A 16,417-nucleotide genomic window follows, 5' to 3' on the forward strand; every position below is an offset into this window, starting at 1 on the left:
TGGAAGCAAAGGCTTGTTACAGATTAGTATAGAGAAGCAAAGTCTCGTTACGGATTAGTATTGGTAGAAAAGGCTCGTTACGGATTGGTATAGAGAAGCAAAGGCTTGTTACGGATTGGTATAGAGAAGCAAAGGCTTGTTACGGATTGGTATAGAGAAGCAAAGGCTTGTTACGGATTGGTATAGAGAAGCAAAGCCTTGTTACGGATTGGTATACAGAAAGAACGGCTCCTTATGGGTATAGGGAAGCAAAGGCTTGTTACGGATTGGTATAGAGAAGGAAAGGCTTCTCACGGATTGGTATACGGAAGCAAAGGCTTGTTACGAATTGGTATGGAGAAGAAAAGGCTTCTTACGGATTGGTATAGGAAAGTACAGGTTTGTTACGGATTTTTATAGGAAAGCAAAGTCTTGTCACAGATTGCTATAAGGAAGCAAATGCTTGTTACGGATTGGTATAAGGAAGCAAAAGCTTGTTACCAGTGACGGCGATTAGGGGAGGCGTGGGGGCACTAGCCCCCCATTTATTGCCACTTTTGCCCCCGCACTATGCTAAACCTTATCTAACGAGGAAAAGTAAACTGTCCTTGCCCCCCCCCCCCCAGCGCCGCCACTGCTTGTTACAAATTGGTATAGGAAAGCAAAAGCTTATTACGGATTGGTATAGGGAGGTAAAAGCTTGTTACGGATTGGTATAGGGAAGCAAAGGCTTGTTACGGATTGGTATAAGGAAACCTGGGTGTGGCAAGTATCAGATCATGGGAACGAGAGTCGGGAATTAGTATACGGAAGCAGGAGGTCAGCGGCCTGAGAATGTTTCGGAAACACTAATATAAATCAACAATTGAGTAATCGCCTGGCTGCTGGCACAGACTCCAGAAATATTCTGCTGGCTTCACTTGTACTTGCGGCAATACATGTGCTGACCTACTGGCAGTAAAAAGTTGACCTAAAGATTGCATTGTATATACATGATGGCTAGATGCACTGAAAGACTGGCCATTATGTTTCAAGGTCCCAGCTGCTCGAGGAACAGCTGGTTTATGAGCACGTGGTTACGTAGAAGGTCATCAGCGGACACTCAACTGTGCTTCTGATAGAGCCGTGACCCGAGTCTCAGGAGAGTCTGGAGACTTTTTCTGTCACTAATGGCGGTACTTCAGACTTTAATGCTGCTGCACAACGACTTGATGACGGATGCTCGATCTTTGAGTTCCTACTAAAGTCATGCTACCAGGGGAAGGTCCAACTCCATGCTCAACAACCCTGTAAGGCCAAGGCCTGACAGAGCGGCTTTTCCCATTGGGTGACGCATGGTCAGTGCATCGAGTCCCACCGCCGCTGTTTTCTCACGACGCTGGCTCAACGCCAAAATTTTGGGGGCCACCTCCGGGAATCGAACCCGGGACCGCGTGCACCAAAGGCGTGAGCGCTAACCATTTGGATACGCGGGTTTGGTTTACTTTATTTTACGGTCTTTTTTGCCGATTTTGGTTAATCGCGACGATGGAGATGAATGATGATGAGATGGATGAAAGGACACAGATATGGACGACACAACATGCGCTTCACAGACGGTTACACTGACTGTGAGAGTCCAGACGTCAGATCGTAGTTAGTGTCCAAAATGCAGTCCACGGTGTATTGCATGGAAGAAAGATTGATATTTGGGTATCTTCAGACTTTACACTCCGGACGGAATAATCAAGAAGCTTAGCGAACGGAACAGCAAGGAAACGGAATACCAGAGGAAGGAACATCGAGGAAACTGAATAACAGAGAACGGAAAAGCCAGAAAATACTTAACAAGGGGACTGAACAGCCAGAAAATTACTAAAAATTTGACTGAACAGCCAGAAAATTACTAAAAATTTGACTGAACAGCCAGAAAATTACTAAAAATGTGACTGAACAGCCAGAAAATTACTAAAATGTGACTGAAGAGCCAGAAAATTACTAAAATGTGACTGAACAGCCAGAAAATTACTAAAAATGTGACTGAACAGCCAGAAAATTACTAACAAGGGGACTGAACAGCCAGAAAATTACTAACAAGGGGACTGAACAGCCAGAAAATTACTAAAAATGTGACTGAACAGCCAGAAAATTACTAAAATGTGACTGAACAGCCAGAAAATTACTAACAAGGGGACTGAACAGCCAGAAAATTACTAAAAATGTGACTGAACAGCCAGAAAATTACTAACAAGGGGACTGAACAGCCAGAAAATTACTAAAAATGTGACTGAACAACCAGAAAATTACTAACAATGTGACTGAACAGCCAGAAAATTACTAACAATGTGACTGAACAGCCAGAAAATTACTAACAATGTGACTGAACAGCCAGGAAGCCGACGGGTCTGTAAGAAAAATGACTAGCAGGGGACAGAAAGCCAGGAAGCGGATTAATAGCGGACGGAACAGCTAGGAAACGGACTACCATACGAAACAATTAGGAAACTGATTAGTAGCGGATGAAGCAAGAGCGCAACTGATCAATCGTGGATAAACTACCATGATGCACGATTAATCGCGAAACAGATTAAGTGTGAATGAAGTTACAATCTTGTCCAGAATTAAATATGGCGAAACGCTTGTAGCATACGAGAACGTCGATTTTCTTCCATCAATTTGTTGATCGCGACGATAAGGATGACTGTATGTGAATCAATTTCGTCTAATCACCAAAGAAAAAATCCCGGCCTGGGCTCGAAGCTGGAACCTTCGCTGGCAAGATAGTGAGGCGACCACCCAATGCGACTGTTCACAGATTGGTCTAGGGCAGTGGTTCTCAAAGTGTGCGCCGTAGATGGCTTACAGGGGCGCCGAGAAATGTTCCAATATTTTGACTGAAATGACACTTACTTGATAGTCTGCACATGGTTTTATATTATGATTGTTCCAAAAATATATGCTTAGTGCTTTTTACATATAAAATGTTTTTGAATTTGAAATATATGTTTATTTTTTAACTTAAGGCAAGCAACCTAACCATACTTACTCAGCGTTGCAAGTGTTAGATAGGCCTACATTCTGACTTGGGCTCTCGGAAAAATCTTGAAGCAATTAGGGCGCCGTGAAACGAAAACTTTTTGGAACCCCTGGTCTAGGGTATAAAGCTAAATGGATTAAAAACAAACTGAACTACTGACAATCTGAATCTATGCATAGTAGTTGGATACATCCTATAAATACAAGCCACGTCAAGAATCTTAAAATAAGTTATATAGCCCAAGACTGCAAAGTGCGACCTTTACTTAAACCTCAAGTTTAGTTTTTGTGTCATGTTGGCTGCGACTTTTTGCCTAGTGTTTACTTTTCACCCTTAGAGTTTACACCATTCTTTCTGATTCATCACCCTGTATAGTTTAATAAAAAAAAAATGCTGATAGCATTCTTTTCATAAGTTCACAAAACTATTGCTTGTCAATTTTTGATGATTCGTCCCATCTATGAGTCAAATAGTACATTACTAATTTCCATTAGCCCTATATAAAAAATGAATATAACATTCAGATCAAATCATATTTTATGCTTATTCTATTGCTAGTTATAGCCATCTCAAAAGGGGGGGGGGGGTAGGCTAACAGTTTCGTTATTTTCATATTCAAGGATATCCGTATCTTTTGGAAGGTATAAATATCGAGAGTTCTAGCGAATGTCAACAGCAATAATAAACTCCTGCAATGTTTTGGCTAATTGCCAAAGACGCTAGCGAAAGTTTGATTGAAATTTCCGACTGATTCAAGAGAGAAAACCTATTAGACGGAAGTTGTAAAACTACCCCTTGTACATTTATTTTATTTTTGTTATTTAGCGTCGCTTTTCTGTCACTTTTGGTTAATCGCGAGGATGAATGGTGATATTACGAAATTGATGAAGGAACACTCACAAAGAACACCCATGCCCAGGCCTGATGCGAACTACAGTATTGACACCTGGTACCATAGCGCGCTGTGCTAACCACTCTAGCACAGAGGTTGGCAAGTGCACATTGCAATATGCCGTGAAGGAATACGGTGCGGAAAGGGATGAGCCCCACACATTCACAATCTCGGTCGTTTGTGAAGTGTTGTGATCGGCACCACCCACCAAGTTTCCAATTATTAGAGTGTGGGTGAACCCCAGAGAAGCTCCATACGGGGGCAATACTGGTACAATTTCTACCTGAATTCAACCCGGGTCTACCGTATGGCAGTCAGACGTCTTATCGATTGGACCACCGCTACTCGACAGACTGAAATAGTTGGAGAAATAATAGCTGAAGAAAATCCCATAAGTTTTCAGGAAAGAAACTATAAACAGATAGGTTATACTATTACTTAGTGTTAGTAATATTGTAGACGTAAAACAGAAAAAAGAATTTCGAATAGGACCTGGCAACAGTCGAGAGTGCCAATGGAGGACTGAGAAGAGACGGCTGCGTGAAATGTTTCTGGTCGCGGACTTTGTTCATAAATAGTTATTTCTTCAAGTGTAGTCTTCTGTTTAAATTAACTGTTACTTCTATATGTGTTCAGTGTAACATAACCCACAGCTCTACAGCACCTTGACGGGCCTTGGCTTACCTACCGACTGCTGGTCTCCCTCCCACACTGTTCCGCCGTCACCTGTTGTAGCGTGGAGGTCTCAGACCAGTGTTGGGGTGACGGGTGATCAGCCCGACGAACCCCCAGCCGTTATTGTAGGTCTTCTTGACCAGGTTACGCTCACTCACTCGGAGCTTCCCAATTTCCTCACGATGGTGGGTTGCCACCGGCCCTATACGTAGGCCGAATAAATTCCGACCAGAGCCGGATTCGAACCTACGCCGTCCCGCAGCGAACGATCTCAAGACGAGTGAACGCCTTAACCCGCTCGACTACACGTGTTCAGTGTAACATAGACTGTTATTTCTTGTGACATTAATGTTTTGCCTGTCCATGTGTTTCCTACTGTACTTTCGCCATTCACCTCCTACTCGCTTCCGAGGTGAGATAATCCGGTATGATTTGGTTGAATATTACATTCGTTTGTACGTGTATCCGGTCACAAAACATTTGAAGAAGATGCGTGATTATACGGACAAAAGTTCTCAAACGTTGACGAATTCTCAGAAACTCATCACAAAATGTCAACCACCGAAGCCGGATATCGCGATGAAAATATTCTGCATTAATAAGGCATCGCAAGAAGTTGATGCAACAACTTCAACCTTATCTTTGCAAAACTTTATCTTCTTCAGATGGTTTCAGTGGTTTGAGTTTCGAAACTGAATTTTCCTCCACTTCATAAAATCTAATAACCTGCCCTCAGTTCTGGGACGAATTCCATCAAAGTTTTCAAAACTTTCAATACAGCACACAGATTCGTTTGGAGTGGAGATACACCACAATAGCTCTCGGGCAACAATGTAATATTATGACGTTCTTACTAGTTCAGCGTCTAACTCCCTTAACTGACGAACTGCTACACTTGTTGATAGAAGCAAGAAAGATAACTTATTATTAATTGTTATACCATTTAAACACATGTCAATCGATAAAACGATCCCCATCTGCGTGCTGACGATCGCTATCTATTACCAGGCATAAGCTATGACAAGAACAGCTAACTTAAGTGGCTGAATACAGATGGCAGCACCATGTAACCAACTTCATAGTTGTTACAGGGATCAATCAAACGGCATGAGAATACATTTCAGATAAAAGGATGGTGAATGATAGTAAACTATAAAGGAAATGATGACAATGTAAGATAAAAATGAAGATAAGTGATATTTGACAATAGCTAAAGGGTAATAACTCGATTTAGTTAGATTGAGGCAAGTATAGTTATATAGTTAACGAGATCGCAATGTAAAAATATAGGTATTAGTGATTTGTTACATCGTAACTCGTTGTGTCACTTTGGTTAATTTGCGAAGATGCTGATAAATAATGATTTGGTGAATGGACAATCACAAACATCCATTCCCATGCCAGGATTCGAGCCCGGGACCCCTGGCGTCATAGTGCGATCTGCTAACCACTCCGCCACAGGGGCCGGCACCAGTGCGTAGTTAGAGATTGGATTGTTCATTGAACTCTCCAGCCTAACTATTGACTATTTTTGAGGGAGTAGGAAAAGGTTTATCCACTATTATCCAAGAGTATAGGAACTGAAAAGCTTTAGTAATAATCCAAGTGCATATCGCACCAATGGAAACAAAACTCAATTGCTTGTGCTGCTATAGTTGCAGATCTATGACGCAAGCTTAACTATAGGCAACCCAGCATATATAATAACACCTCGAATGACGTAGGTTTCACAGAGTCCGTGGCACAAATAGCCCAATACTCGAATTCATGCAGTGCAATTTTGGCAGAAAGATGTTTCTACGCAACGTACGCATAAATCTATGTTAAAGATATCTCAAACAACTCGACGAATTTCCAAACTTGGGGTCGCAAATGGCTGCAAAAATGTCAAATATCTAAGGGTTCACTTTAGATTGAGGACACGTTTGGCTCTCGCATCCTAAATGTTGCAAACACAGGACTATAAAAACTATTTATCATGTCATGTCATGTTCAATTGCTCATAAGACCAGACTACATAATTTATTCGTTTTATATAAATTCTGAGGTCTAAACCAACAAGTGTAATATGTCAAATTAAAGATAAACGTTTACGCTACAACTTTGGTTTGAACAGTTTCTTCTCGGATGCCCATATTATTAATAAATTAATAATAAACATAAAATTATTAGTAAAAAAATGCATTGTTTTAATACTTCGTTAATAACTACTTAACGGTTGCTCGTATCGAAAAATATACAACAAATCTTAAGCTTTCATTTGTAAAAAAGATCGTTAAAATCGGACAATTGGTTTCAGAGATATAGCAGTTCTTTCAAATGTCAACATCCGCCATCTTGGAATTGCCGCCATTTCTATTAGCTACACACCCAGTGATGTGCCGTAGACTTTAGGTTTACGTCTACATGCGTTGTCTACACTTAATCTACGCGTAGATTACATTGGGCTGCAGTTTACATAGACTACGTAGACAATATAAATTGCATTAAAATTAATTTTCAAGGCTTTCATGAAAGGAAAGTGACATTTTCAACTATATTGGTTCCTAACGAACTAAAAAGAATCCTATTTACAATAAGATTTCTCTTCTCTTCCATCATCAACTATGGAAGAAGATAAATAGTATGCAAGAAAGACAACAGATGGCAGTCGTGAGCCAAGAGTGGTCTTTTTCCCATAAAACACTAGAATATTTCCTACATTAGGTTTCTTCCTAGGTGAGAAATTTTTCGAATTTGGAAGAAAGAGTATGAAAAGTTATTCTTACACATCAGCAACTGATACGCAGTATAATTTTCTTTTAATTCCAATAGATTACGTAATCTACTTGTATAAAATAGTCTACGTGTTGAATGTAGACTATCGTTGTTTACGCGTAGATGCTCATCACTGTACACACCCCATATAACAGTGGCATATAGAAAAATTAATACCCCCAAATTATACCGTATTCATGATTTTGGCCACTTGGCCCATACACTATATCTACTGCAGATCTAACATATGCGGATCCAGCTTGACAACATGGCGCTTACTCACATCTCACATCACCGACACGATATACATCGCCAAAATATTGTGGCGATACATCGTCCACACGATATATATCGCCAGAATGTCGTGGCGATACATCGCCCACACGATATACATCGCCAAAATATCCGCAGACACGATATATATCGCCAAAATATCGTGGCGATACATCGCCAAATTGCATTTCGATATATCGCCGACACGATATACATCGCCAAAATATATGTATATCGATATATCGCCGACAAGCTATACATCGCCAAAATACATATCGATATATCATAACCGGGTGCAATCAGCCAACGGGTTTTTCACGGTGGGTGATATACAACACCAAACGACGCATTCTCTTCAATGATGCTTCACTTTCGCCTCCTGCTCCACGTGTAAGAAAAATTAATAATAGACGTGACAAGAGTAGACCAGAAACTTTCCTCGTAAAAATCCATTCTGGAGAGGCTTGCTGGCAGGATAAAAATGAATTGTGGGTAGGAAAAATGACGCCTAAAGTGTCCCCACAAGCGTTACTTCGGTGGAGCTTATCAGGAGATGGGTTTTCGATTATGATAGCAGGGGGCTCGCTTTTACCGCGAGAAATATGGTAAGGAGCAGTGTTGCCAGTAGCTCTTTTGGAGCCATACCTGGCTGGTTTACACTTGCTACAAGAAGTGCTGGGTAGCACTTAGAAGGCATCACAAATGCAGTAACAGAACACATAATCAAGTGTTACGGGTATCCCTTATTAGTATTACTTGTAGTGGTCGTCTTGTAGTCAAAGAATGTTGAGTTCAATCCCCAGTGGAGACACATTGCACAGTGGCTAGAATAAGTATTTAAAATGCTTTCAATCAATAGCCGGAACGCCAACCACTAATGAATAGACATTACTACTACTACTAATAATAATAAGTACATATTAAAATAACTATTCTAGCTGTTATTATTATTGCATCCAAAGTAAATATATAAACGCACGATATATCACGTCAGTAATTTCAAGAAATTAGGTTCTTATTTACATCTTAAAGGAATAGCACAGACCGAAATATATTATTTTTTCTAAATTTCCGGCCTGCTCACCGACAGGGTACAAATTTATTACATGGACTTTCTCTTTTCCTCTTCATCTATTGTTTACAAGAATTAATGTAAAAAAGGCTGGACTTTTGATTAGTGTATTAAATAAATAAAATGGAAGCCCAGTGTCGCAGCAAGAAATGAGTTCCGGCACGTGATTTGGAATCAGTTTTAAAAGTCAGTGTACAGTCCCGATTAGCCTACAAAGAGAGAGGAATTTTATTTAGTCAGATACACGAACCCACATACCCCCAACACCAGGCACGTAGCTATCTAGAAATACATTTCGGGGGGGAAGGTTCCGAACCAAGAGTGTCAGGAATAATAATAATAATAACAAAAATAATGTTTAAATTAAAATAATTATATTATAAGCATATTAAATAAATACTACTTAAAATATATAAATTAATAAATTATATTATATTGCTATTATTTTTTTATTATATATTATAGAAGAATAGATATAACAGCACGTAGGTCTAGCTTTCCTGCAGTTAAGATCGGTAGCATAAAAACAAGTGCCCTGAGATAGAAATGCATGTCAAATAGATGAAGAATTGAATATTTATTGAATAACAAAAAATGATGTTAGACCCAGTTGGAAAAAAGTAAAGTTCCTGATTAATATTCTATGCACATTATCATAAATTGAAATCGTATGTGCAAGCACAAATCTTTGGTACTGCCCTTCAAACCCGTATGATAGCAATGTAATCCTTGTCTTCTAATAAATTCAGAGGAAATAAATATCCATCGATTATAAAACAAATGCTAAAAAAAAATTCATGATTTAATTTTGGTACTTGCTAATTCTTTTGGGGGGTATGGACCCCTTGGATCCTCCTTAAATATTTTTCAGCCAATATGGATCTAAATTTACCCTTACCCCTCCCCTAAAAAATTCTGGACAAACCCTTGCACGAACCGTAATTTTGAGACACTGATGAAGGCTTACGCTTACGATTTCTCACTCAGAGTAACGAGTAATTTATGATTACGCGACAAACCTACCATGAATGATGGGATATTTCTCAATACGTAATTTTCCTAATTTGTGCTTGAGTTCCGAGCGTGCGTATACGTGCGTGTATACGCTGTGTGCATGCTAGAAGCAGCAACTGGAAAGGAAAAGGAATGCTTTTGAGATGCGTGAACGGAAGTGCCACTTAAGGAAATTAGTACCCATGCTTCCTGCGTTATTGCTTCCATGAAAATCCGTTGACAGAAGACGCCCCAGTAGCAGGGTTGGCTGGATCTTGAACTTATGTCTCTGGTGATGGCTTCAAAATGTCTATGTTGACTTAGCATCATGACTACAATTTAGGAGCTAGTTGAAAGCAACAGCGACAACATCCCTTCCACGTAGTACACCCAGAACTGCGTTTCGCACACTAGCGAGGCTCTGGCGTCTGAAATCACAGCCAGTATCCTCTGTGGGGTTCGTGTCGTGTCGTACCTATAAGTTTCCGATTGTTCCAAACAATTGCAGAAAAGCGACGTAATATAAATCAAATCAAAACGATTCACTAATCACACTACAAAAAGCACCTTGGCAGGTTCGGATTACTTTCTTCCTTAGTTTCCTAGTCCTGGTACATCTTACTACTAAACAGGAAAATTAGATCATAAACCTTTCCGAGCAAGGCCTCATCTCCAGGAAAGTATCAACTCGGGGCAAGCCCCGGCACGTTAACTAACCTGTTGTTGGGTGAGATGAGTCAAGGCAAATGGATAATAAACATTTTCTTGCTCCCACAAAAATTGGCAATAGTTAGGTTGGAGAGTCCAATGTACAAACCGATCTCTAACTACGCACTGGTAATGATCAGGCTGGAAAGTTCATACCAACTAACCGAACCCACTAATATAAAAAAAACAGGAATATTCAGTAATTTTTAGAAGAATGGCCTGACAACACTGATAAGGTTCTTGGCGATATAGGCATGTCAGTGTTTACGCTGTATCGTCGAATTTAAACAGTTATAACAGACGATTGAATTAAACAGAACAGCGTAACTAAGTAAGTGTATAAATATCAAATCAAGAATAAAATATATGAAACGAAAAAATAAATGAAGATCAGGGAATTCAAAAGTGGCGCAACCTATTGGTAATTCTTTCCGTTGCAGACGTCCCGAAGTAGCCCGGCTTTCCAGTCACGTACCTAGGGCTCAGAAGAAAGAAGTCCAGAAGAGGCTTTCGCTGCTAAATCTCCTTTATCGTCTTGTCTTGAAGACTTACGGTAGGCACGGCGAAATTCTTAACAACGTCGGTCCGCTAAGCTCACCTTCTATATTCTTATCAGGCAGTTACTGCTCCATAAACAGCTTATGCCCTCTGCCTGGGTACGAAAGAATGCAACGCTTCCATTCAAAGGCGAACAATTGAAAGATATTACGTAATCGTAACCACGGGCGTGCTGTACAAGGACTCTGGGTGGGGTGGGTGTTGCTAGTAGGAACGGACGATATCGGAAATTTGATATCGCGATATATCTTCTCCACGATATATATCGCCAAAATATCGTGCCAATTATTGCTGGCACGATATATATCGCTAAAATATCGTGACGATATATCGTCTAGTTGATATCACCTGGTCCATATTTTTTTCAATATCGCGATATATCGATATCGCCCAACACTAGTTACTAGTTCTCATCTCATCCATCTCAATACCCAACACTAATACTAACACTAAAAGTAAATTGATAATTAATAAGTAATGTCCATATTCCGATACAGTCGAAACATGAAAAATATGTAGCATTGGATCGTTTACCTCATTTCCGTACTGTTTTATGTACAGTCACCGCCAATAAAAATGGGACACCAATATCCTATATGGCTACTCGCTTCCTCTCAAGGCGTTATGTTTGTTGTCTAACTCTACGGCGGTGGTAGAAGTTGCCATTGAAAAATTGCCATTAAAATCCACTTATTTCAGGATATAAGTGTCCCATTTTTATTGGCAGTGACTGTACACCCAGCCGCAAAAGAAACAGTAGGCGAATTGTCCATCACAATTTTCATTCAGCATGTTTTCCACAATGTGAAGATGATGAATTGAAATAAAACTTCAATAAGTAGAAGAAAACACGAATCAAGGTAATTCCAATCCTTAAAGCAACCAGGATATTGAATAAAAAAGTAATGAAAGCAGCTATGGGCCATTTGCCTACTATTATCTTTGCGGTTGACTGTACGAGTGGATTTCTCGGATATTCTATCAAGTCACCACCTCAACCGCCGACCTGCAGCCACTGTTGCCAGAGATCGGAGAAAATTCGTAGTTGCTGCAGCATTATACTCATATATACCGAATGGGAATCTTAATTTTTGTACCGTATTACGGTCCATTAATGACGATTTGGTGGACATAGAGTTACAATGTTGTTTGTACAGAAGAAGTGTGAGAAGTAAACGAAAGCAAAAAATTACAATAAGTCCTATAACACAAATGGTGATTTATTTACAACTGTTTGTTCCCCATAAACTTTATTTTAACACGAACATGCTACTTTGATGTCATTTTTCTGTTTGTACAGTTGCAATGAAAGCAGAGAAACAAACACAAAAATGTTACAAAATGAGACAGTTTAATAGCCAGATGAATAAACCCTTGGCCTTAATGACTGCTTGGAAACTACTGTGCATAGAAGCGACCAAGGTCTTGCAGATGTATGGGTTGATTCCCTTCCACTCTAAAAGCGACGGCCCTCTTCAGATCTTCTTTTGACTTGCACTCGTGTTTATGGACGCGTTTCTTTAAAAATGTCCATAAATGCTCAATCGGATTCAAATCTGAACTTTGAACTTGTGTTTTCAACTGCTTTGGTACATTCAAAATCAGCCAGTCCCTGTTGAGTTAATCAGTATGTTTGCTGTCGTTATCCTGCTGGAATGTGAACACACGTGGCAACCCCATTTGCTGGGTACTTTTTTTCCACGTTATTCTTCAGAATATTATTTCAGACATGTTTGTCCATGATTCTGCCAATGACTTGGATTCTCCCAACTCCTTTAGTCGACATACAGGCCCGCATCATAATGGATCCTCCACCATGTTTTACCGTAGGCGTTGTATTGGCAACATTGTCCTGCGTATTTGTCTTCCTCCACACTCTGGTCACACCACCTGAACTGTGCAGAATTATTTTGGTTTAATTGGACAAGATCACGTTGTCCCAAAACTCCTGATCCTTTTCTAAATGCTCTTTAGCAAATCCGACTGTCGATACGTTTGCCCTGTACGAACAACATTGAGAGTAAGTTTATATAACACTTTAAAAAATACAACTTAATATCTTCCTACTGGCGTTACCTACAAGAAGGAAATAGCAAGATTTCCTTCTTAAGGGCAGCTCTCTTTTAAAGAAAAAATATTCATTTTACAAGGGTACTACAATAGAACACATTTGTGTAAAATAAAATAAAGTAAATTAATTATGTACAACACATTGCTTTACAAAACACAAGAACTGAGCAATGTCTGCATATAAAATGCAGACAACACAACTAGCGGAACCTATTGTCGTACCGATGAACTAATACTGAGTAAATATTGTCCGATTTTACAACGTTGAACGTAACGTTGCGCTCGATCTTGTGGAAAAGGGGGTGTCATTAACCACGTCATAAATCATCCCCTTGCTTTAAAGAAAATGACCAAGGGTTATCAAATTGGAAAAGAAGTGCCTGTGGTTTGGAAAAAGGGGTAGAATGATGAAAGGGTGGGCAGGATACAAGACATATTTATCAATCGAAGCACAGGAAGTTGCGAGAGCTGACTGCTATCGAAAGCCACACAGCTTCCATCGACTAATCGATAACGCGAGGCTAGCCGACCGACAAATTCAAAGAGAAGCAGACAAAATTTCACGAAAAAAATTGAAACAATGTTGCAGGACAAAGTATACAGGATACCGCAACGTCGGTCAGGAAATGAGATTATTGATATTCCATTAGTCAACAAACTGGTTCAAGTACCGGTTTCAGAAGCTTACGTAATCCCCCCCCCTTCAAGCAAGTTTAGAAAGGGCAGATGTTCCAAGGTACCTTCTCAGAGATAGGACAAAAAAAAGTTAAGAAAATTCCGCCATGGCAAAGTTACAAAAAAATTCCGGAAACGAAAGTAGATATCAAATCGAGCAAATCTTTATCTTACAATTGTCTTGTTTCATATTCGAGATGAAGATGCAAAAGATCCTACGCCTACTATTGAGTAGTTGGACATTTAAAAACGCTGGAATTAAAGCAGCATAGTTTTAATGCGTTATGACAATTCTAGTACATGACGCAGTTTTATATAATTTCACGAAGTGGTTATGGACAGTGTTGTTAAAGTTCCAGGAATTCTAAATAAATCCAATTCCGGTCCGGGAGAGAAAATCAGTAAGCGCAAATGGGTTCTGGACCGTAAAGAACCTTTATTTTATATTTAATGTATTTCAATTCCGTGCACAAACCTCTTTTTCCGAATCAATTTAAATACGATCCAAATTCAATACCGAAATTAATCATACGCTACTTGGTTACAGGTTATGGACTAACCTGTGGATTTTCGAGTTGCTTATAGCACTGATACTCGTATGTGCGGTAGTGTAGTTTTATTCAGTATTTGAAATTTTGGCAACTATAACTGAAGATGAAGAGAGGAGTTTCAATAGTAACATTATTATTTCTTCTAGTGTTTCCTCTAATGTGTGAAACATACAAACCGTCGATGAGGAATGACAACTGCATGCAAAAATCACAGGTTTTGCGTGGGGCGACTTATACAGGAGAAAGCAAAATAATCACTTTGTTAATGGAGTTTATACCGGTTCTCATGAAAGAAGCATTATTTGCCACGTTTCTCTCTTCTTTACATGTAATTAATTATAAAGAACAGCAATAAATCTTTCCAATCTCCTCCCTATTGCCATTATCTGTTGCCTATCTTGAAGAGCAGTCGACAACAACGACCGAGGCCCCATCTGTCGCACACAATTTAAACCCAGCCGCCTTCTTGCCGCTGCACGATTTATCAAACCATCTGGCAGGATAAATCTGAAACCGAACGTGTTAAGTATTTCAGAGATGGACGTTGGGCTATGACAGCGCCACATGGTCTCTCCACAAACTAAGTTTTGCCTGATTTACAAGAGAGAAGTTACGGCGCGAATCTGGCCACAGTAAGGCCCGCTTTAGACGAAAGCATTTTCCTTAGCATTTTTCTTAATATTGACGCCGTAAAGTGAAAAATCAGATGGCATGGCATATTTCATGGCATTTCTCAAGGATAAAATCGGCTCTATTTCCGTAAAAACTTTCGTAGCATAGCCAAACAGAGGCGACCTCTAGGTCACGAGTGAAGATGTTATGGCGGTCGCGTCAGTTGTAAACAACGTATCACTTCACATTTTTAAAAGACGATAACTATTCAACCGAGAGGAATAACGTTTCCTATTAAATAGTTTTACGTACAAAAGAATGGCGCTGCTTAAATACATACTTTACAAAGTACACAGTACACGTATGGAAGAATATTTCAGTTGTTTCAATTGTGAACACCGTGGACTCACCATAGACGGTGTAACTCGACGTGCCTTTCGTGCTGTATATATTATACATTGTAATCGCAAAAGCTAACCGAAATGTTACATGAAATGCTTCCGTGTAAACTACTATCTGCTGTAAGATATTTGGAAGCATTTACATCAAATTTCAGAAATTCCGAAAAACAGATTCTTATAAATACTAAATTATACGTATTAATGTTAGAACTACAATCATGTTACCGTAAATTTCGTATAAATATGAATTAATGTGGTTCTACATTAGCATGCAATGTTACTTCGACATTATCCATTGTCTGGTACTTTAAACCATACTTATTCTAACACTACGTTCCGGAAACTACCCCTCCTCTCGTTTTCAGGTAAAATTTATTTTGCTGGTGGTGGGAATCGAACCCAAGACAGACCTGTGATTTTATTACAAATCCAGTGCTCTAATAAAGTTTTTTAAAGGTAACCCCCTCAATGGTGGTTTCCCCAGTCTATATCTTTCACTTGTGTATCAGTTTTTACACAGTTCTCCATTTTCACATGAACAATACAAACATCCATGTCTTACCAAAGATTCGACCCGGGACCCCTGGCGTCTTAACGCGCTGTGCTAACCACTCCACTAAGGGGGCCGATATCTAGTTGTTTGGATCTTTATTTTAACAACCTGTAGGCCATCTTTTCCTGGATTTAAGTCTTGGGAAAGTTTAACCAAAGGGTGGGTTATGACATCAGTATCGATTTTCGCTTATTTGCTTTTTCAATTCCCTTGCAGTAAAACATCTTCATGTTTTGAATTCGTCTCACGTTTTCTTGAGCCTAAGAAAGCATTTTATATTGTTTATAAATGCCCTACTTTCAGATTTAGTGACTACTTGTCTAAAGATTTGTTATATTTTGCTTACACCTGCTCTCCTTCGATACTCTCACTCTCTCCACAGTATACCGCAGAAGGCAATCTTTCCTCCGTTCAACAATTTCATCTAGGCCTCCCCGATGGTGCAGTGGTAGCGTCGTCGCCTTGTAATCAAGGGGTCCCGGGTTCGATACCTGGTGGAGGCACATAGTGGTTCGGATTCCACTTTAAACTGTAGGTCCAGTCCCGATTAGCCTTACTGTGCATAAAGAGTGGACTTAAAACACCAACTCAAACTCAAAACAATTTCATCTACACTCTTGCCTCGGGAATCT

General features: G+C 39.6%; 1 protein-coding gene across 5 annotated transcripts in view; it reads right to left on the reverse strand.

Moving 5' to 3' along the window:
- The window catches only part of RhoGEF3 (Rho guanine nucleotide exchange factor 3), an 831,957-nt gene that overhangs the window by 206,559 nt on the left and 608,981 nt on the right, over positions 1 to 16,417 (reverse strand). The window lies entirely within an intron of this gene.

The sequence above is a fragment of the Lepisma saccharinum genome, chromosome 30, assembly GCF_977018435.1.
Source record: "Lepisma saccharinum chromosome 30, izLepSacc3.1, whole genome shotgun sequence".
NCBI lineage: Eukaryota > Metazoa > Arthropoda > Insecta > Zygentoma > Lepismatidae > Lepisma > Lepisma saccharinum.